The 23,423-nt window shown below is 46.6% G+C and overlaps 1 protein-coding gene across 12 annotated transcripts in view; it reads right to left on the reverse strand.

Annotated features, from left to right (window-relative positions):
- Positions 1 to 23,423, reverse strand: part of DAB2IP (DAB2 interacting protein) — a 974,997-nt gene that overhangs the window by 310,445 nt on the left and 641,129 nt on the right. The window contains exon 1 of one of the 12 annotated variants that reach the window (XM_068249037.1): positions 20,329 to 20,431. The exons of the other annotated variants lie outside the window; for them this stretch is intronic. The gene's annotated coding sequence lies outside the window, so the exon portion shown is untranslated. Of the gene's footprint in view, positions 1 to 20,328; positions 20,432 to 23,423 lie in introns of those variants that run through there. 12 annotated transcript variants of the gene reach the window in all.

Here is a 23,423-nt window from a genome sequence, read left to right on the forward strand (position 1 = left end):
AGGTGGCTTACCTCATAAGGACACATAGATCCCAATTGTCCCTCTTTTGGAGGGACAGTCCCTCTTTGAGAGCTCTGTCCCTCTTTCCTCCTCATTTGTCCCTCTTTCAGGACTGATGTACAGATCTATGTAAATATATATATTTTTCTACTTAAAAAATGTGTTTATTTGACTCTAAACTTTATTCCCGTCCTTTAAATTGATACATTTCTTATTTTCAAATGTTATTATGAAGGAAAATGAACCAGGATAGAAAGGACCAGTGTGGATTGAATTATAAAACAATGTGTTCTTCTTATGAAATCTTTATGTTATGCGTGACTAGGGGTGTGCCGGGAGGCGTGATTAGGGGTGTGACAGGGGCGTGGCTAAAGTGTCCCTACGGTAATTATTATCTTAAAAAGTTGGGAGGTATGAGGACACTAGCACTAATAAACGTTCCCTTGTACCACATTGGTGTTACTGAGGCATTTCATGAGTTTTAGATTTTAAACATTTTATTCAACTGGGCGCTTCTTACCCACTCTGTTTGTCTGCTATTAGGTTTGCAGGCCTCGTCTGGGACCATATCAGGGTTTAGAGAAGAACACATACACCTCCAGCAGCACAGAGATTACTAGTAATGATTTCAGGATAGGCTGCATTTCAGGAAAATACTCATCACCGCAGCTGCAGGAGGAAAACAATGTGTCCACGCAGAGGCAAAGATCTCACTGCTGTGCAGCTGGCCAATCAGTGCGTGTCTCTTTGCTATTGAGGGGGGAAAGGGTAGGACCTGGAAGATATGGGAAGTGGCTGTAGTGCTGGAGAGGCGTGCCAAATGCGCAGTACGGAGCCGCCCATGTTTGTAAGCCCCCGGGGATGAGGCCCCAGTTACACTAGAGCGTTTTGCCGGCGATTTTGGCAAAACGCTCCTATGGTCCTGTTCTAACTTGGGCGATTAACGCAAATCGCTAGAAAAAAAATTGTATCCTGCACCACTGATTTCCCGGCGATAGTGCTATAGAAGCGCTAATCGTGATCGCCGGGAAATCGCCCCAAGTGTGAATGGCGTTAATCGCCAAAAAACGCCAGAGCAAAACACTAGCAAAAGCCCCAGCGTTTTGTAAGTGTGAACGGGGCCTTAAAGTGCTTCTGGAGCCTCCCCAGCTTGCAACATTTAAACAGGGGTGATGGCGCTGGATGGGAAAACACAAAGGACAGAGAAGGCTCTACCCCATCCAGAACCTTCCATGCCTTTAGGTAAGTATCTGACTTTCGTTTTAACTCACTTCACATTTATTTTGAACACAGAGTTGGGAACTCAGTTGTAGAAGACTGAACAAAAGCTGATAGAAGCCCCAGGTAGGTGTCTGTTTTTGCTTCTTTTTAGTATCGAAAGAACTTCTTTAAGCGCTCATCAGGAAAATGACATAGCGAAGTAGGATCTGGAGAGAAGGGCTGTATGGCTGGGTAAATGTCAGATGAAATGTAACGTTGATAAATGTAAGGTTATGCATCTACTCTGTGCCAATGGCATAGCACCATATACACTAAATGGAATACAACAGGGGACATTGGACTCAGAGAAGGAATTGAGAACTCTGATTGATAATAAATTAAGCGATCATATTCAATGCCAAGCTGCAGCTGCCGCCAAAGAAAATAAAACTTTGGGATGCATAAAATGGGAAATAATATCACGAGATGCTAGTAAACTACTGGCTCTGTATAAATCACTAGTGAGGCCAAACCTGGAGCGCTGGGTACAGTTTTGGGCACCAGACTAAAGGAAGTTTTAGAACAGCCACAGAAATGGTCAACTAAATGAATCAAAGGTATTAGTCTCACTTACCTTGGAAAATAAATAACATGTATAAATACATCCAAGGACAATGTAAAAGCTGGCAAATGAGGATAAGAACACATGAACTGCGTATGGAGTAAAGGTGATTTCAACAGTAAACGCACATGTGCTCAAATTTGAAGTCTACAGAGAATCTACAGCTATAATTACTAGGCAGAGTGTGTGGATACTATTCAGTCAGGGAGAAAATGTGACTTTCTGCCTCTTCTGACTCAAAAACAAAGAGCAAGAGCAGGAAACACAGAGTGACAGAGAGCACCACCTGACCACAGAGAGCAGCACCTGACGACAGAGAGCAGCACCTGACAACAGAGAGCAACACCTGTCCAAAGAGATCAACACTTGACAGAGAGCAGCCTCTGACAACAGAGAGCAGTAGCTGACCACTGGGAGCAGTAGATGATCAGCTGTTATTGCTGAGCAGTATCTGACCACAGAGAGCAGCACCTGACCACAAAGAGCAGCATCTGACAACAGAGAGCAGCATCTGACAACAGAGAGCAGCATCTGACAACAGAGAGCAGTACCTGACAACAGAGAGTAGCACCGGATCACAGAGATCAGTACCTGACCACAGAGAGCAGCGCCTGGCCAAAGAGAGCAGCAGCACCTGACCACAGAGAGAAACACCTGACAACAGAGAGCAGCACCTGACAACAGAGAGCAGCACCTGACCAAAGAGATCAACACTTGACGACAGAGAGCAGCATCTGACAACAGAGAGCAGTAGCTGACCACTGGGAGCAGTAGAGGATCAGCTGTAATTGCTGAGCAGTATCTGACCACAGAGAGCAGCACCTGACCACAGAGAGCAGCATCTGACAACAGAGAGCAGCATCTGACAACAGAGAGCAGTACCTGACAACCGAGAGCAGCACCGGATCACAGAGATCAGTACCTGACCACAGAGAGCAGCGCCTGGCCAAAGAGAGCAGCACCTGACCACAGAGAGCAGCACCTGACCACAGAGATCAGTACCTGACAACAGAGAGCAGCACCTGACCACAGAAAGCAGTGCCTGACAACAGAGAGCAGCACCTGACAACACAGAGCAGCACCTGACAACAGAGAGCAGCACCTGACAACACAGAGCAGCACCTGACAACAGAGAGCAGCAGCTGGCCACTGGGAGCAGTAGATGACCAGCTGTAATTGCTGTAAACAAAGTAATAAAATGCGGTTATTGTCTCTACTCCCTGCGGTTTCTCCTCCTGCCACGCCTCTCATTCTCCAGAGGCCGCAACATGTTATAAAAGATGATTGTCAACAGGAAATATATTAAATTCCTCTTTCTGGCTTCATTCAGAGGAACTAAAGGTCATATTGTCGGAATATCAGCAGCATCATTTGTTAAAGGAGCAGCGGCGTAAAGTGCAAACCAACTTACCAGTGTTACTCTGTGCCAGCGACATGGCTGCCTCATGCTCTGTAACGTCTATTAAAGTGTACCTGAGCTGACATGTGACATGATGAGATAGACATGTGTATGTACAGTGCCTAGCACACAAATAACTATGCTGTGTTCCTTTTTTTCTTTCTCTGCCTGAAAGAGTTAAACATCAGGTATGCAAATGACAGATTCTCTCCAATCGGGACATAGCAGACCATATAGACTGGAAGAGAACAGCTTCTGAGTGCAGGTGATAGATAAAAAAAGGTCAATACATCATATAATGTAGCTCTGGGACACTTGAAAGACTGTGTCATTGAGCAGAGACAAATGAAACCCCAAAACATTAAATCTACTTTTTAAGTTTTTTTAAACATAAAATAAAACTGTGTGGTATGTAAAAATCAATTTGATCCCATCAGTTTATTCTCACCTTGGGTTCACTTTAATGAGTGAAAGAAAGAAAATGCCCAAAGTTTTTGAATAGAAGGCTCCTCCAGACATGCAGGCATTACCTTGTGTTGTTATTATTCAGTATTTATATAGCGCTGACATCTTCTGCAGCGCTGTACAGAGTATATTGTCTTGTCACTTAACTGTCCCTCAGAGGGGCTCACGATCTAATCCCTACCATACTCCTATGTCCATTGAAATGGGAGGAAACGAGAGTGCCTGGAGGAAACCCACACAGACAAAGGGAGAGCATACAAACTCCATGCAGATAGTGCCCTGGCTGGAATTCAAACCGGGGACCCAGCGCTGCAAGGCAAGAGAGAGCTACCCACTATGCCACCTTGCTTCTGTTTACAAAAAACCTAGCTGCCATTTGAATGACACAGCACCCCATTGTAATTAAACCATTAGTGAAGTAAATGTATCACATGGTTTCAGCTGTTCGGAGCAGCTCTGGTTCCCTTTGTAGCACAATGGGAGTAGGGTCGGGGGAGAGAGGGGGACTTCGGTGTGGTGTGAAGTGGGGGGGGGGGTCTGTCAATCAGCCTCTGTCCAGTTCCCCTCTATAGATAGTAGGCGTGGCTTAGGCAGGGGGCGGTATCACAACAGGATAATCTTAGTGCTGTTGCCAGTTGCAGTTAGGCGGTGCACTAAGAGCATGCATAGGTGAGCATGGAAGGGGATGTGGCAGAAAGATTATATGTACACTAAGCAGGTGATGCAGGGACAAGTCTTCACAAACACAAGCAGCAAACAGGGTTACTCCAAGTTCAGCTATAGGCAGAGTCAATGCTTGTGAGTTATTCAGGCTTTCTCTGCCCCCCTATACTGCATGGGATCACACACCCTGCATGGTAGGGTCTGCCCCTTGCAAGTACAGCAGCAAGGTAGCATTACCCACCTACCCTGCAGTATGTCATATGGTTAGCTTCCTCTGTGTCTCTTTCCCTTATGATCAACAACAACACTCCCTCTGCTGCTCCTCAATGAAATACCCCTGGCTCCCTCCAGCATCTGTTATGCTGAGGATGGGCTGCATGCCACCAAATAATTTGGCTGTTTGAGACTCCAAAGGGTGTGAGGCAAGTGCAATACACCATCTAGTGGTCAGTTTCCTAGCTGCAGCCATTATACAGCAGAGGAGAAAGGGTGACATTCACTAAAGGGACCCTAAACTGACAGGGGCATTACAATAGACCCTAAAAGGGATGCAGCCGCAGGGGTTGCACAGAAGCCGCAGGGAGGCCCGTGGGGGGAGAAGATTCTTTTCCCTGTCCTGAGAGACTGACAACTAAGGGCACGGAGAGAAAAATCTTTCTATTCTCTGCACAATTCTTCTAATGACTGCATCTGCTCAGCCACTGACTAGGAATCATACAAAGTTTTGCAGACAAAGATTTATCCCTATTCAGTGTGCAGCAGTGCTGTGTACTGTAGAGATGCTGGAGCAGTCTGAGATGGACAGAGTGAGTGTAATAAGCTGAGGCTGGGAGCACACTCGTCTGTCAGTTTTCTGTATGCGTTTTCTGTACACCATGTGTGTCTGTATGTGTGAAAAAATGCACGTTTTATTTCAAAAGCTAATGTAATTGATAGAGAAAATGTGTGCAGTGCTTCACTGCTGTCTGTTTTTATCTGCATGGGGAAAACACATTAAAGTGTGCACTAGCCAATTGAATAACATTGGTTCTCAGTTTACCTGTGCAGAAAGTAAAGGGAGGGGGGGGGGCATCCAAAGTTTTGCAGGGGGGGCCAGTGATTTGTAGTTGAGCCCCTGGGTGCGTACACACACCTGTGACTGATGTCGCCTATAAGGGATTCCTTGGGCGATATCGCTGGGCTGGCCAGTACAGGCTCATGTCAGCTGTGTACATAGTTCCCAACTGTCCCTCTTTTAGATTGATATGTTTCTTATTTTCAAGTATTAATAAAGGAAAATGAATCATGAAAGAAAGGACCAGCGTGGTTTGAATGATAAAACAACATATTTTTCTTATGAAATCTTTATAATATGGGTGTCTTGGGGTGCTCTGGGGGTGTGGCAGGGGCGTTGCCTAAGTGTCCCTCTTTCTTATCTCAAAAAGTTGGGAGGTATGTATGTAGCCGACGATGCGTACTGTAGCTATGCAGGGGGGGCGGAAAGACAACAGTGTGGTGCATACATGGCGTAATGCCGTGGGAACGTCATCTTCAAACAAGTTGGTCGCTGATCGGGAGAGCAGATCTGTCGGGAGATCGCTTGGGGGTCAGCGGTCAGGGACTGCCGTAGTACACACACTTGATTGTTGGCTGAGTTGGTCGTTTTCATCATCGTCTTTAGTCAAGCGTGTGTACGAGTCTTAAATCCTACTTCGAACTAGCTGGTAGTGATGGCTGTTTCTAGCAGAACTCATGGAAAAGCATGTCATTTGTTTGTTCTGATTTGCTGTGATCACATCATCCACATGATCATGACTAGCAAATCAGAGACTTATATCTATCACATGACCAAACTGATCACATGCTTCTCCATGACTTCTCCTAGACACGACCATCACTATTCAGAGACTTACATATCTATCACCTGACCAGACTGATCACATGCTTCTCCATGACTTCTCCTAGACACGACCATCAATATTCAGAGACTTACCGTATTTTTCGGACTATAAGACGCACCTGGGTTTGGAGGTCAAATTCCAGGGGAAAAAAAATATACTAACCTTGGTGCGTCTGATACAGGGGCGTCTTGTGGAGCAGGAGTTGCAGGGCTGGTTCTCAACTTTTTGCTGCCTGAGACAAAAAGGAAGCCAGGCATAGGTCTCCACAGTATGGGTAGTCAGGCATAGGTGCCCCTCCAGTATAGGTAGCAAGGCATAGGTTCCCTTCCAGTGTAGGTAGCCAGGCATAGTTGCCTGCAGTGTAGGTAGCCAGGCATAGTTGCCTGCAGTGTAGGTAGCCAGGCATAGTTGCCTGCAGTGTAGGTAGCCAGGCATAGTTGCCTGCAGTGTAGGTAGCCAGGCATAGTTGCCTGCAGTGTAGGTAGCCAGGCATAGTTGCCTGCAGTGTAGGTAGCCAGGCATAGTTGCCTGCAGTGTAGGTAGCCAGGCATAGGTTCCCTTCCAGTGTAGGTAGCCAGGCATAGTTGCCTGCAGTGTAGGTAGCCAGGCATAGTTGCCTGCAGTGTAGGTAGCCAGGCATAGTTGCCTGCAGTGTAAGTAGCCAGGCATAGTTGCCTGCAGTGTAGGTAGCCAGGCATAGTTGCCTGCAGTGTAGGTAGCCAGGTATAGGTTCCCTTCCAGTGTAGGTAGCCATTCATAGTTGCCTGCAGTGTAGGTAGCCAGGCATAGTGTAGGTAGTCAGGCAGGTGTACTCACAAGCTTTCACGTGCGACTTCAGGTTACGTCTGCATCACAGGTTGCTGCTGAGGGCAATCCCGTTAATCCACGTGCAGCTCCAGGTTATGCAGGCATTGCTGTCCTCTGGCTGCTGCTGGTAACGATCCGGTTAATCCACGTGCGGCTCCACGTTATTTCTGTAGCGCTGTCCTCTGGTTGCGGCTGGTGGCGATCCGGTTAACCCACGTGCAGGCTCGCATCAGGCAATACAGGCAGTGTCCGATGTGCAGTAGGCGCCTTCTCTCCTGGGAGCCCAAAGAGCTGTTTAATTTGCGAGGAGCGTGGCTGGCAATAGAGGGGGTGTCCGCTATTGTAACAGCGTATGGCTGTTACACACCGCTCGCGTACCGGAAGTAGTCCCGGTACGCGAGCGGCGTGTAACAGCCATGCGCTGTTACAATAGCGGACACCCCCTCTATTGCCAGCCACGCTCCTTGCAAATTAAACAGCTCTTCGGGCTCCCAGGAGAGAAGGCGCCTACTGCACATCGAACACTGCCTGTATTGCCTGATGCGAGCCTGCATGTGGGTTAACTGGATCGCCACCAGCCGCAACCAGAGGACAGCGCTACAGAAATAACGTGGAGCCGCACGTGGATTAACCGGATCGTCACCAGCAGCAGCCAGAGGACAGCAATGCGTGCATAACCTGGAGCTGCACGTGGATTAACGGGATTGCCCTCAGCAGCAGCCAAACACAGTGATGCAGACGTAACCTGAAGTCGCACGTGGAAGCTGGATGCGCAACAAACATGGGGCCGATAGTGAAAGCCTGGACTCGAGGCTGGAGGAGGGGAGATGATCTCTGGGACAGAGTTGAGGTATGCTGGCTGGTGTCAAGCATTAGCAGGGGCCGCTGTGGTTATTTGTGATGGGTGTGGGGAGGGGCAAAAGTTAGCATTCGGACCATAAGACGCACTCACTTTTTCTCCCCAGTTTTGGGGGAGAAAAAGTGCGTCTTATGGTCCGAAAAATACGGTACATATCTATCACCTGACCAGATTGATCACATGCTTCTCCATGACTTCTCCTAGACACGACCATCACTATTCAGAGACTTACATATCTATCACCTGACTAGACTGATCACATGCTTCTCCATGACTTCTCCTAGACACGACCATCAATATTCAGAGACTTAAATATCTATCACCTGACCAGATTGATCACATGCTTCTCCATGACTTCTCCTAGACACGACCATCACTATTCAGAGAGTTACATATCGATCATCTAAGCACACTGTTCACATGCTTTTCCATGAGTTCTCCTAGACTCGACCATCACTAATCAGAGACTTACATATCTATCACCTGACCAAACTGATCACATGCTTCTCCATGACTTCTCCTAGACACAACCATCACTATTCAGAGACTTACATATCTATCGCATGACCACACTGATCACATGCTTCTCCATGAGTTCTCCTAGACACAACCATCACTATTCAGAGACTTACATATCTCTTACCTGACCACAGTAATCACATGCTTCTCCATGACTTCTCCTAGACACGACCATCACTATTTAGAGACTTACATATCTATCACCTGACCACACTGATCAAATGCTTCTCCATGACTTCTCCTAGACACGACCATCACTATTCAGAGAGTTACATATCGATCATCTAAGCACACTGTTCACATGCTTCTCCATGAGTTCTTCTAGACACGACCATCACTATTCAGAGACTTACATATCTATCGCATGACCACACTGTTCACATGCTTCTCCATGAGTTCTTCTAGACACGGCCATCACTATTCAGAGACTTACATATCTATTGCATGACCAGACTGATCACATGCTTCTCCATGACTTCTCCTAGACACAACCATCACTATTCAGAGACTTACATATCTATCACCTGACCACACTGATCACATGCTTCTCCATGACTTCTCCTAGACACGACCATCACTATTCAGAGAGTTACATATCGATCACCTGACCAGACTGATCACATGCTTCTCCATGACTTCTCCTAGACACGACCATCACTATTCAGAGACTTACATATTTATCACCTGACCACACTGATCGCATGCTTCTCCATGACTTCTCCTAGACACGACCATCACTATTCAGAAACTTACATATCTATCACCTGACCACACTGATCGCATGCTTCTCCATGACTTCTCCTAGACATGAGCATCGCTATTCAGAGACTTACATATCGATCACATTACCAAACTAATCACATGCTTCTGCTAGCCGGTGTTCTTTTTTCTTACAGGAAGGGTTAGGCCTCTTTCACACTGCAAATCGCATATCCAATTTCGGATTCCGATTTGCGATTCCAATTTTTCCTGGGTGCTATCAACAAAAGAAGAAAAATGCAGAAAAAAACGCAGCATGCAGGACCGATTCAAAATCACAAATCACATGTAAGATCGCGTCCAAATCGCAAATCGGTCATAAAACACCAGTGTGTCTGAGAAAAAGATTAAGATTTGTCTGTATGGGAGCTGAACAAATATTTGAAAAAACTGCAGTCCTGTACCTGAGACAGTCACATCTTTATACCTACATTTTTAACCTTTAAAATCAAAATGTGCCCATCCGAATCCAGAAAAATCCTACGTAGGGTAAGGACAATAGTTACAATTGTATGTCATCGGTTTTATTTCACTTCGGGTTTGCTTTAAACTGTACAGCATGAGGTATTTACCATTTTTCATGGTAATTAACGCTAAGTCTCACTGTTCCTAGCTCTGTTCATTCATCACAGCCGTTGCTATGGAAACACAACTTTCAGTATTTTTGGTCAGTAAATTAGCTCTTGGGTGCGATAAATGGCTTGTTTAGACAATTCATTACAAATGTCACAAATTCCATTTGCCTCACTTATGGTAGAATTTCTATCACATGAGTATACGCACTGTACAGTGCTGCAGAAGATGTCACTGCTCTATAAATACATAATAATAATATGGTAGGACATTAGACTATGACTATGGTAGGGATTAGAGTGTGAGCTCCTCTGAGGACAGTCAGTGACATGACTATGTACTCTGTAATGTGCTGCAGAAGATGTCAGTGCTATATAAATACATGATAATATGATAGGACATTAGACTATGGTAGGACTAGATTGTGAGCTCCTCTGAGGACAGTCAGTGACATGACTATGTACTCTGTAAAGTGCTGCAGAAGATGTCAGTACTATATAAATACATAATAATATGGTAGGACATTAGACTATGACTATGGTAGGATTAGACTGTGAGCAACTCTGAGGACAGTCAGTGACATGACTATGTACTCTGTAAAGCAGGGCTGTGGAGTCGGTACAAAAATCCCCCGACTCCGACTCCTCAGTTTAGGATTCCACCGACTCCTCTAATTTGCATATTACAATCTTGTTGATTGAAAGTATGTAACATGAAATTCGTCTCTTACCTGCCAACGCTTAGGGATTTTAAAAGACAACTGAAGTGAGATGGATATGGAGACTGCCATATTTATTCCTTTTAGTCACAGACAAACTTGGTAAGAGTACTTGTAAAAGGTACAGACCGGAACAAAGAACATCTATCAGGCCATAGGCAATGTAACTGTGGGTACATGTAAGAGTGATGTGCAGGTACTCTGCTGGGGAATGAGGAGATTCTTCCTCTATTACACATTCTTCCTGTACAATCTGAACAAGGTTTATGGGTGACAGACAACACCTCTGTGTTCAATGTGCACAGCATTCTCAGAGGATTCCCTGCAGCTCTGTGGGGAGTGCATATGTAGAGTATAGTACTACTGTGTAACAAAGTAAACCTGAGAAAGATGAAATTAAAGTTTTATACATACCTGGGGCTTTCTCCAGCCCCCTTCAGGCTAATCAGTCCCTCGCTGTCCTCCTCCGCCACCTGGATCTTCTGCTATGAGTCCAGGTACTTGAGCCAGTCTGGTGTAGTGCGCATGCACACACTCCGCCGCCAGGAGCATACTACACCTGTGCAGCACTATTGCGCAGGTGCAGAACGCCCCTGGCTGTGGAAGCGGCATGCGGCCGGACTGCGCTGACTGGCTGAATTACCAGGACTCATAGCAGAAGATCCGGGTGGTTGAGGACAGCGAGGGACTGATTAGCCTGAAGGGGGCTGGAAGAAGACCCAGGTATGTATAAAACTTTTCTTTTCATCCTTCTCAGGTACCACTTAATTCTTAGTCACCAAACCAAATTTTAACAATATATCAAATTATTTGATTTCATGAGCAAAGAGAGTGCGTAAATTTGCATAAATCAGCATCAATGCAGAATTATTTCCATCTCATTGACCATCTCTATTAGTGACACGGCTACACATCAGGCTTTATTCTTACAGCATAGATGTTATTTCATATATATAAGATTCCTGTGTACACATATATACATCATATATACAGTCACAATCAGATATGTATATCTAACTTTAAAAATACGGGGACTGCTTTATTGAAGCAGCACAAGTAACTAATTATGATTGGTTTAGTTCATTTTTGTGGACTAAGCACAGCTATTACTGTATGTATAAATTATTTATGATGACTATTATCTGAGAAATAGAACATTTTATCATATTTTATATTTTAATTACAGTTTAAATTCAATAGGAGTCTGAGTCGGTGCATTTTTTTCCGACTCCAACTCCACGACTCTGACTCCACAGCCCTGCTGTAAAGTGCTGCAGAAGATGTCACTGCTCTATAAATACATAATAATAATATGGTAGGACATTACATTATATTATGACTAATATAATTATTATTATTAATATGGCCAGGGCCGGCGCTACCATAGAGGCAAAGGAGGCAGCTGCCCCAGGGCCCCAGAGCTTGTAGGGGCCCCCAGTGGCTACAAGAGGAAAAAAAATTCAAATCGACCTTATAGTTTTTGAGAAAATCGATGTTAAAGTTTCAAAGGAAAAAAAATACACATTTACAAAACAGCCGACTTTAATGGTTAATAGCAAATCCAACTTAAATTCTAGAAACCCTAAGTTGCAGGATATGTTAAGGAGATCATTGGGAATAAGAGGAAAAAACAATTTTTCAAAAAGACCTTATAGTTTTTGAGAAAATCGATTTTAAAGTTTCGAAGGAAAAAAGTATAGTTTTAAATGCGGTAAAGGTGGCCATACACTGGTCGATTTGCCATCAGATTCGACCAACAGATAGATCCCTCTCTGATCGAATCTGATCAGAGAGGGATCGTATGGCTACCTTTACTGCAAACAGATTGTGAACCGATTTCAGCCTGAAACCGTTTACAATCTGTTGTGGTGGTGGTGCTGCCGCCGCTTCCCCCCCCCCCCGCCGCATACATTACCTGCTCCGCCGGCGCGACTCCCGGGTCTCTTTCCGCTCTTCTTCTCCGCTCTGGTCTCCGGCTCCAGCATGCTTCACTTCTTCCTGCCCGGCAGGAAGTTTAAACAGTAGAGCGCCCTCTACTGTTTAAACTTCCTGCCGGGCAGGAATAAGTGAAGGCATGCCGGAGACCAGAGCGAAGACGAGCGGGGGCAGTCGCGCCGGCGGAGCAGGTAATGTATGCGGGCTCTATTGCGTGGGTCGTCGGGCACTCGAACGCCGCTAGCGATGCGCTCATCACCCGCGGGCGATCGACGGTAATTTTTCGCACGGCGCGATCGACGGGATCGGACGAAATGAATCGAAATTCGGCATGTAACGCGAACGATTGGCAGCAGATTCGATCCCAGTGATCGAATCTGCTGTCGAAACGGCGGTAAATCGGGCCAGTGTATGGCCAGCTTAAATGGCACTTTGTGTACCTAACGGTAGTGTAATTTTACATGTATCAAAAAAAAGAGCAATACATTTCCTGACGGGGTTTCCAGGGGGTCCATACGCAGCGCTTTGGCCAGGGATCGCTATACAGCCGCAATATGGCTGTATGAAGATCCCTGTCATTTTTTTTCCTATTTTCCCAATTTTTTTTTTTATGTTTAGAGTGTGGGAATTTTTTTTTTAAACTATGTGGGGTCCCCCCTCCTGAAACTTTTTAACCCCTTGTCCCCCATGCAGGCTGGGGTAGCCAGAATGTGGAGCTCCGACCGATTGGGGCTTCAAACCCTGACTATACCAGCTGCAAAAAAGGTCCCTTAATGCCAATTTTTGCTCCGGGGTATCTGTTGGGGGGGCCCCCCAGGTTTATTTTGCCCTGGGGCCCCATTGTTGCTTAAACCGGCCCTGAATATGGTACTATTACTATGGTAGGATTAGAGTGTGAGCTCCTCTGAGGACAGTCAGTGACATGACTATGTACTCTGTAAAGTGCTGCAGAAAATGTCACTGCTCTATAAATACATAATAATAATATGGTAGGACATTAGACTATGACTATTATAATAATTATTATTATTAATATGGTACTATTACTATGGTGTGATTAGATTGTGAGTTCCTCTGAGGACAGTCAGTGACATGACTATGTACTCCGTAATGTGCTGCAGAAGATGTCAGCGCTATATAAATACATAATAATAATATGGTAGGACGTTACACTATGACTATGGTTAGATTAGCTTGTGAGCTCCTCTGAGGACAGTCAGTGACATGACTATGTACTCTGTAATGTGCTGCAGGAGATGTCAGTGCTATATAAATACATAATAATAATATGGTAGGACATTAGACTATGACTATGGTAGGATTAGATTGTGAGTTCCTCTGAGGACAGTCAGTGACATGACTATGTACTCCGTAATGTGCTGCAGAAGATGTCAGCGCTATATAAATACATAATAATAATATGGTAGGACATTAGACTATGACTATAGTAGGATTAGAGTGTGAGCTCCTCTGAGGACAGTCAGTGACATGACTATGTACCCTGTAATGTGCTGCAGAAGATGTCAGTGCTATATAAATATATAATAATAATATGGGAGGACATTAGACTATGACTATGGTAGGAGAATTAGATTGTGAGCTCCTCTGAGGACAATCAGTGACATGACTATGTACTCTGTAATGTGCTGCAGGAGATGTCAGTGCTATATAAATACATAATAATAATATGGTAGGACATTAGACTATGACTATGTCAGGATTAGAGTGTGAGCTCCTCTGAGGACAGTCAGTGACATGACTATGTACTCTGTAATGTGCTGCAGAAGATGTCAGTGCTATATAAATACATAATAATAATATGGGAGGACATTAGGCTATGAATATGGTAGGATTAGATTGTGAGCTCCTCTGAGGACAATCAGTGACATGACTATGTACTCTGTAAAGTGCTGCAGAAGATGTCACTGCTCTATAAATACATAATAATAATATGGTAGGACATTAGACTATGACTATGGTAGGATTAGAGTGTGAGCTCCTCTGAGGACAGTCAGTGACATGACTATGTACTCTGTAAAGTGCTGCAGAGGATGTCAGTGCTATATAAATAGATAATAATAATATGGTAGGACATTACACTATTACTATGGTAGGATTAGATTGTGAGCTCCTCTGAGGACAGTCAGTGACATGACTATGTACTCTGTAAAGTGCTGCAGAAGATGTCAGTGCTATATAAATACATAATAATAATATGGTAGGACATTAGACTATGACTATGGTAGGATTAGATTGTGAGCTCCTCTGAGGACAGTCAGTGACATGACTATGTACTCTGTAAAGTGCTGCAGAAGTGGTTAGTGCTATATAAACCAATAAATAATATAACAAGTGCAGCTGTAATCAGAGCACATAACAAGTGTCTGTCACTTGTGTAGTGTGTTGAGTGAATGCCGCATCCTGGGCAGATAGACAATGCTCTCTGATCACTGAATGAGGCAGCTTCATGACTGAACAGTGCAGAGGAAACAGAAGCATATAAAGAGTGATGAGCACAATAGCCGAGATCTTTAATGGATGTTTCCCCAAGCAGTGAAAGTAAAAGAGATGAAGGCTGTGATAATTGCCATTGTATATAGCTGCCCTTTCCGGCCTCCACTGGTAATAAGCCTGAGGAGACGCATTGCAGCGGGACGTGTTTTTCCCGCATCGGTTGGATTCGGTGTAGGGGTAGCCCATGCCGGTTACCCCTTCATTCTCCTTCCCAGCACCTCCCCCCGACCCCCCTAAAGTGCACCCCTTCTTCACAACTATCCCTACCTTCCCTCATTAACTTACATCTTATGCTAACCCCTACCTGGCACCTAAATCGATCTTCCCATCCGTTCCTGGCTACCCTCAATCTTCTACTCATCTTCTGCTTAAAGGGATACTGTAGGGGGGTCAGGGGAAAATGAGTTGAACTTACCCGGGGCTTCTAATGGTCCCCCGCAGACATCCTGTGTTGGCGCAGCCACTCGCCGATGCTCCGGCCCCGCCTCCAGTTCACTTCTGGAATTTCAGACTTTAAAGTCTGAAAACCACTGCGCCTGCGTTGCCGTGTCCTCGATCCCGCTGATGTCATCAAGAGCGTACTGCTGAGGCCCAGTATGATCTGTGTCTGCGCAGTACACTCCTGGTGACATCAGCGAGAGCGAGGACACGGGCGTGCAGGCGCAGTGGTTTTCTGACTTTAAAGTCAGAAATTCCAGAAGTGAACTGGAGGCGGGGCCGGAGCATCGGTGAGTGGCTGCGCCAACACAGGATGTCTGTGGGGGACAATTAGAAGCCCTGGGTAAGTTCAGCTCATTTTCCCCCGACCCCCTACAGTATCCCTTTAAGGCACAGATGCCCCTATGCTGAAATAAACAGATGCACACTGCAGACACCAGCAGGCACCCTATTTGTCCCCACCTGAGACGTCCCCATAGTGTATCGCCCTGAACAGCCCCACCACATGACCTCCTTAAGATTTTACCACTGCATGTCACCCTGATCAGCTCTAACATGTGTCAACCTGAGAAATCCCCACTGTGTATCACCCTGTCCCTGACCAGTCCCACCATGTGTCTGAGACATCCACCACTGTGTGTCACCCTGGCCAGCCCCACCATATGTCCACCTGAGACTTACCCCACTGTGTGCCACCCTGACTAGCCCCACCATATGTCCACCTGCGACATCCAACTTGAGACATCCCTGCCACGTAGCCCTGAGATACTCTCATAGCCATGTGTCCACCTGAGACATCCCCACTGTGTGTCACCCTGGCCAGCCCAAACATGTGTCCACCTGAGACCTCAGCACTGCATGTCACACTGATTAGCCCCACCATGTGTCCACTTGAAACATCCCCACTCTATATCATCCTGACCAGTCCCACCATGTGTTCACTTGAAAAATTCCAATCGTGAATCGCCCTGACCATCCCCACCACATGACCTCCCCAAGACATCACCACTGCATGTCACCCTGACCAGCCCCGCCATGTGTCCACCTAAGACGTCCCCATAGTGTATTGCCCTGACCAGCCCCACCACATGACATCCCCAAGACATCACCACTGCATGGCACCCTGACCAGCCCCATCATGTGTCCACCTGAGTGGTGCCCATAGTGTATCGCCCTGACCAGCCCCACCACATGACCTCCCCAAGACATCACCACTGCATGTCACCTGACCAGCCTCACCATGTGTCCACCTGAGACGTCCCCATAGTGTATCGCCCTGACTAGTCCCACCACATGACCTCCTCAAGACATCACTGCATGTCACCCTGATCAGCTCTAACAGGTGTCAACCTAAGAAGTCCCCATTGCGTATCACCCTGACCAGTCCCACCATGTGTCTGAGACATCCACCACTGTGTGTCACCCTGGCCAGCCCCACCATATGTCCACCTGAGACTTACCCCACTATGTGTCACCCTGGCCAGCCCCAACATATGTCCATCTGAGACTTGCCCCACTGTGTGTCACCCTGACTTGCCCCACCATATGTCCACCTGAGACTTGCCCACTCCATATCACCCTGACCAGTCCCACCATGTGGTCACCTGAGACTTGTCCACTCCATATAACCCTGACCAGCCTCACGACAGCACCTACCACGACCTCCCCTAAAAAAACCCCACCGTGTGTCCACCTGAGACATCCATATCATCCTGACCAGCCCCACCACATGACCACCTCAAGACATCACCACTGTGTGTCACCATGACCAGCTCCACCATGTGTCCACCTGATACATCCCCATCGTGTATCACCCTAACCAGCCCCACCACATGACCACCCCAAGACATCACCACTGTGTGTCATCATGACCAGCTTCACCCCCTGACCTCCCCAAGACATCTTCACTGCGTGTCACTCTAATCAGGACCACTGTATGCCAACCTGTGACTTCCCCACAGCATGTCACCCTTGTGTCACCTTCACTAGTCCTGCTTCTTGTGACTCAGACATCCCCACTGTGTGTCACCCTAACCAGCCCTGCCATGTGTCACCCCGCCTGAGGCATCCCCCATTTTGTGACACCCCAGCTGGCCTCGCTGTGCCGTGATCTGTGAAATTCTTCTTCAGGGAAGTAACTGATGTTGGATGACAGGTCTACGTTCTGCTTCCCGAATCTGACAACCAGCTGACAATTAACTTGACAAGATTCCCAAATGGATAACATAGTAACAACCTCGTCTGCTGCTCCCCCCCTCCGCACAATCTGGAACAGGTTCTGCACAAAAGATGCCCACGGATACAAAAGAGGATCCATTATGAACATTCATACATCTGTTCCCACTATCAGAGGAAGGACCATGGGCAGCAGTGCGCAGTCTACTTCCTGTCCTGGGACCCCCTTAGGGAAGAATGTGGCGTCCTGCAGTAATGCGCACCTCCTATAGAATCAGTAAGCGAAGGAGATAGCAACATTTGTTGACAGATTTCACCATATCGCTCGCCTGTGAGCCGCCAACAAAGGGCAGACAAGTCCCAGAAATCCATCTGTGGCTATTTCTGTTATTTTGGTTGCCAGAGTTCCTGCGCTGTCACATGTCCCTAGGCAGAACTTCTTGGATGTCCTGCCAGTAAAATTACTGCAGCTTTTTGCCATTCCCAGCAGGGGCACGCTGCCCCTTAAAGCAGAAGGGACAGCCATACTATCCCAAGGGAAAAAAAACATATAAGTTGATAAATACTTGTCCTACTTACAAAACATATGTATTGTACTGTCCACGTTTTGATTTCAGTCCAGGCATTTTACATCTTTACTGCCTCTGGCTGAAGCCAATCCTGATGTCATTTCCTCCCTTACTCTTTTTTTTCTCTTAGAAACTGCACTGTCTTATCTAGCTGGCTTTGTAAACATGTGAGCACACCATAGATAAGATTTCAGCAGCTTCACACTGAGGCCTGGTGCACACCAGAGGAGTTTTTCTGAGCGTTTTGAGTTTTTAAATCTGCTGCTAATGTTATCCTATGTGTCTGTGCACACTGGAGCAATGAGGTTTTGTAAAAAAAACCCATAGCATTACATTGGGAAGAGCTCTTGAAACCTCTAAAAGCTCTTCCCAATGTAATGCTATGGTTTTTTTTTTTACAAAACCTCATTGCTCCAGTGTGCACAGACACATAGGATAACATTAGCAGCAGATTTAAAAACTCAAAACGCTCAGAAAAACTCCTCTGGTGTGCACCAGGCCTGAACTGCCCTCAGCCGATGAGTAAGGAGCATGAATGTGGGAGGGTAGATAACAAGCTTCCTTCTGGTCGGCTATGTACCAAATAGAGCCAGGCTGACTAAGATAAGATTTATTACAGCAGAAACATTTCTGATTAAATTGGAGTACTTGCAATGCAGGGTCAGGATGCAGACTGCATAATAAACACAGAGCAGTGGGTACATGGAATTTGATTTTATGGCTGACAATCCTGCTTTAAAACACAACTGACCCAAACCTACCTTCAGGTGAACCCATACCTGCATACATTGGTCAGATTTTCCAATTGTTACAGCGAATCAGAAAAATAGGTGGTAATTGTCAAATGGAAAATAAATATATCTAAAAAAAAACCCACGTGTATGGTGTGTGGTCATCTTAAAGCATACATGTCAAACTACAACCCACAGGCCAAATCTGGCCCTCAGAGCCATTGAATTTGGCCCTCAAGTAGTTTCCCCACTTTACATTATGTGTGGCCCACTCTAGACCACCAGGGAAGCTATATTGGAGGTGAAGACCTAGAACACCAAGGAAGCCACATGGGCACTAGACATCAGGGAACTGTATAGGGGGAGAGTAGAGGGGCCACTAGACACCAGTGAGCTGTATAGGGGAGAGTGGGGGCCTCTAGACACCAGGGAACTGTACAGGGAAGGTAAGAGGACCACTAGACACCAGGGAGCTGTATAGGGGAGAGTGGGGGCCTCTAGAAACCAGGGAGCTGTACAGCGAAGGTAAGAGGACCACTAGACACCAGGGAACTGTATAGGGGAGAGTGGGGGCCTCTAGACACCAGGGAGCTGTACAGCGAAGGTAAGAGGACCACTAGACACCAGGGAACTGTATAGGGAAGGTAAGAGGACCACTAGACACCAGGGAGCTGTATAGGGGAGAGTGGGGGCCTCTAGACACCAGGGAGATGTACAGCGAAGGTAAGAGGACCACTAGACACCAGGGAACTGTATAAGGGAGGGAGGACCACTAGAATCCAGGGAACTGCATAGGGGTTGGAGGGGAGCCATTAGACACCAGGAAACTTTACAAGGGAAGAAGTTGGCCAGTAGACATTGAGGTCGGCAAGCGACTTGGTCTCAGTGTTCAATTTCGTCCCACTTTGTATTTTAGTTTGACACCCTTTTCTTAAAGGGAACCCCTTTCCTAAAGGGGAAAAAAAAGTTTCACTTACCTGTGGCTTCTACCAGCCCCCTGCAGCCGCCCTCTGCCCGTGCCACCCTGGAACGATCCTCTGGTTGCCCACAGCGCCAAAGTTTCATTTTTGGCGACTGGCGATGTGAGCGAAGACGCAGTGGAGGACCGGAGGATCGTTCCAAGATGGCGTGGGCACAAGGCGGCTGCAGGGGGCTAGTAGAAGCCTCAGGTAAGTGAAACACTTTTCCCCCTTTGGTTAAGGTTCCCTTTAAAGTGAACCAGAGACGAAGCACCCTCATGTATTTTACCACATATATCAGTGGCAACATTACGCTGGGAATACATGGTTCGTTTTTGAGCCATTTAGATAATTTCCGACACATCCAATCTCCCACCCGATCGTTTCGCTGCTTGATTCTGCATTGAACACAATGGAAAAAGATAAGAAAAAAGATCGGAAGATAAGGGAATCTCATGCAGAATCGAGCGGGGAATCGATCGAGCAGGAGAATCGAGTGGCAAAAGCGAGCAGTGTATGCCCAGCATTAGAGAAAACACCTACCCTGCTCTCTGTTTCATCCTTCACTGCTCAGCCTGCTTGTTACCAGCCCTGATAAACTCCCCGACTGAGCATTCAGTCTGGCTTTGCTCAGGAATCATTATAGCTGAGTCATTATAACAGACAGGTGCACTTTATTTGAATGCTGGGTGTGTATTTTATCCCACTAGTGGGGCTTGCACTCTCAAGCAGGTAGTCATAAGGATGCAATCTGTTTTTAAGTAGCGCTGTTCCTTTCCTCGTCATTATAGCAGAGCCAGAAGGGGGCAGGCTTGGGCTTGAAAAGACATCAGAGAAGACAGACTCAGCTATAATGATTCCTGAGCAAAGCCAGACTGAATGCTCAGTCAGGGAATTTATCAGGGCTGATAACAAGCAGACTGAGCAGTGAAGGATGAAACAGAGAGCAGGGTAGGTGATTTCTGTAATGTTCCCACTGATATATATGGTAAAATACGAGGGTGCTTAGTCTCTGGTTCACTTTAAGTAAGATTGGGGGCGATTTGCTGTGGGACCGAACTCGAAAATTTTGCTGACTCATCCATAGACACAACAGCTCCAGCTGACAGACACACCGTTAATTCCACGACTGGTACAAAGTTCAGTCTCTTATCAGCGCTTACTCCCAGCGTTCAACACACTGCAGGTGAGCCAACATTCCCCAACACAAGCATTATGGGCGGAGCAACACTTTATTATTACACTTAAAGGAGCACTATGCCGAAAAGTTGTAAAATGTAAAACACAAAATTAAAATGTACATTTCTCTCAAAGTAAAGTGCGCTATAAATGACTTTTCTTTTATGTTGCTGCTGTCACTTACAAGAGGTAGTAAAAAGCTAAACAGATTTACTGCACTGCTACTGCAGGGAAATTAAGGTCTATGGTTGCTTTCATATAATCTTAACGCATCTGCATCGACGTGCGTTGGACCGGAAGTCATGTAAGTCTATGGCGACACAGGTATTTTGAAAATGGTGGTGGTGGCGGTGCGATGATATTGCAACGCGCACAGGGCCGGATTTAGGACAAGGCCACCTAAGCCATGGCCTAGGACACCACAGGAGCAAGGGCACCAAAGCAGCAGGCTGAACTTATGCAGCATTTGCAAACTTGCAAATGCTGCAATGCAGGGAGCTCAGGGGAGCGCCTGACCGCGGTACTCTGATGCTAGCCACCTGTGCAGCAGCCACCTTGCTCTCTGTACACGCTAGCATTGTGGCCAGTGGCTGTGGACTTGGGCAGCATTGGAGACGGAAAGGAAGAGGAAGCTTCTGTACTGGAGATGAGCGGAGAAATGAGTGACACTGATGGCTGCTGCGGTGTGAAGGCAAGCTGGCTACCTATACTGAAAGGGGGGAAGTGGGAAAAGAAGTGATTAAGGGATACTATACTAGAGGGAAGGGGGGAGGGGTCATCTGGCTACCTATACTGGAGAGAATAAGGGGAGGGGTCATCTCACTACCTATACTGGAGGGGGGAGGCTGGTGACAGCGGCCTTGGGCGGTAAAGAGTACAAATCCGGCCCCGAACGCGCATGCGCAGAAGCTTATTTTTACAATATGTTTCTGTGAACTTCTGCATACCCGAAACAGGAAGTGACCACAAGCGCGCGTCCTTTTGTTTGGCCGCATGCAAGAAGGGGAATACCGCATAGTAACGCTGTTATTCCCTGAAGGCCTGTTTGTAGCGGTATTCCCTGAAGGTCTGTTTTTGGCGGTATTCCCTGAAGGCCTGTTTATGGCAGTATTCCCTGAAGGCCTGTTTGTGGCAGTATTCCCTGAAGTCCTGTTTTTGGCAGAATTCCCTGAAGGCCTGTTTGTGGCGGTATTCCCTGAAGGCCTGTTTTTGGCGGTTCTCCCTGAAGTCCTGTTTTTGGCAGTATTCCCTGAAGGCCTGTTTTTGGCGGTATTTCTTGAAGGTCTGCTTTTGGCGGTATTCCCTGAAGGCCTGTTTTTGGTGGTATTCCCTGAAGGCCTGTTTTTGGCGGTATTCCCTGAAGGCCTGTTTTTGGCGGTATTCCCTGAAGGCCTGTTTTTGGCGGTATTCCCTGAAGGCCTGTTTTTGGTGATATTCCCTGAAGGTCTGTTTTTGGCGATATTCCCTGAAAGCCTGTTTTTGGAGGTATTCCCTGAAGGCCTGTTTTTGGCGGTATTCCCTGAAGGCCTGTTTTTGGAGGTATTCCCTGAAGGCCTGTTTTTGGCGGTATTGCCTGAAGGTCTGTTTTTGGCGGTATTCCCTGAAGGCCTGTTTTTGGCGGTATTCCCTGAAGGCCTGTTTTTGGCGGTATTCCCTGAAGGCCTGTTTTTGGTGGTATTTCCTGAAGGCCTGTTTTTGGCAGTATTCACTGAAGGCCTGTTTTTGGCAGTATTCCCTGAAGGCCTGTTTTTGGCAGTATTCCCTGAAGGCCTGTTTTTGGCGGTATTCCCTGAAGGCCTGTTTTTGGCGGTATTCCCTGAAGGTCTGTTTTTGGCGGTATTCCCTGAAGGCCTGTTTTTGGTGATATTCCCTGAAGGTCTGTTTTTGGCGATATTCCCTGAAAGCCTGTTTTTGGAGGTATTCCCTGAAGGCCTGTTTTTGGAGGTATTCCCTGAAGGCCTGTTTTTGGAGGTATTCCCTGAAGGCCTGTTTTTGGCGGTATTCCCGGAAGGTCTGTTTTTGGCGGTATTCCCTGAAGGCCTGTTTTTGGTGATATTCCCTGAAGGTCTGTTTTTGGCGATATTCCCTGAAAGCCTGTTTTTGGAGGTATTCCCTGAAGGCCTGTTTTTGGCAGTATTCCCTGAAGGCCTGTTTTTGGAGGTATTCCCTGAAGGCCTGTTTTTGGCGGTATTCCCTGAAGGTCTGTTTTTGGCGGTATTCCCTGAAGGCCTGTTTTTGGCGGTATTCCCTGAAGGCCTGTTTTTGGCGGTATTCCCTGAAGGCCTGTTTTTGGTGGTATTTCCTGAAGGCCTGTTTTTGGCAGTATTCACTGAAGGCCTGTTTTTGGCAGTATTCCCTGAAGGCCTGTTTTTGGCGGTATTCCCTGAAGGCCTGTCTTTGGCGGTATTCCCTGAAGGCCTGTTTTTGGCGGTATTCCCTGAAGGCCTGTTTTTGGCGGT

The sequence above is a fragment of the Hyperolius riggenbachi genome, chromosome 8, assembly GCF_040937935.1.
Source record: "Hyperolius riggenbachi isolate aHypRig1 chromosome 8, aHypRig1.pri, whole genome shotgun sequence".
Taxonomy (NCBI): domain Eukaryota; kingdom Metazoa; phylum Chordata; class Amphibia; order Anura; family Hyperoliidae; genus Hyperolius; species Hyperolius riggenbachi.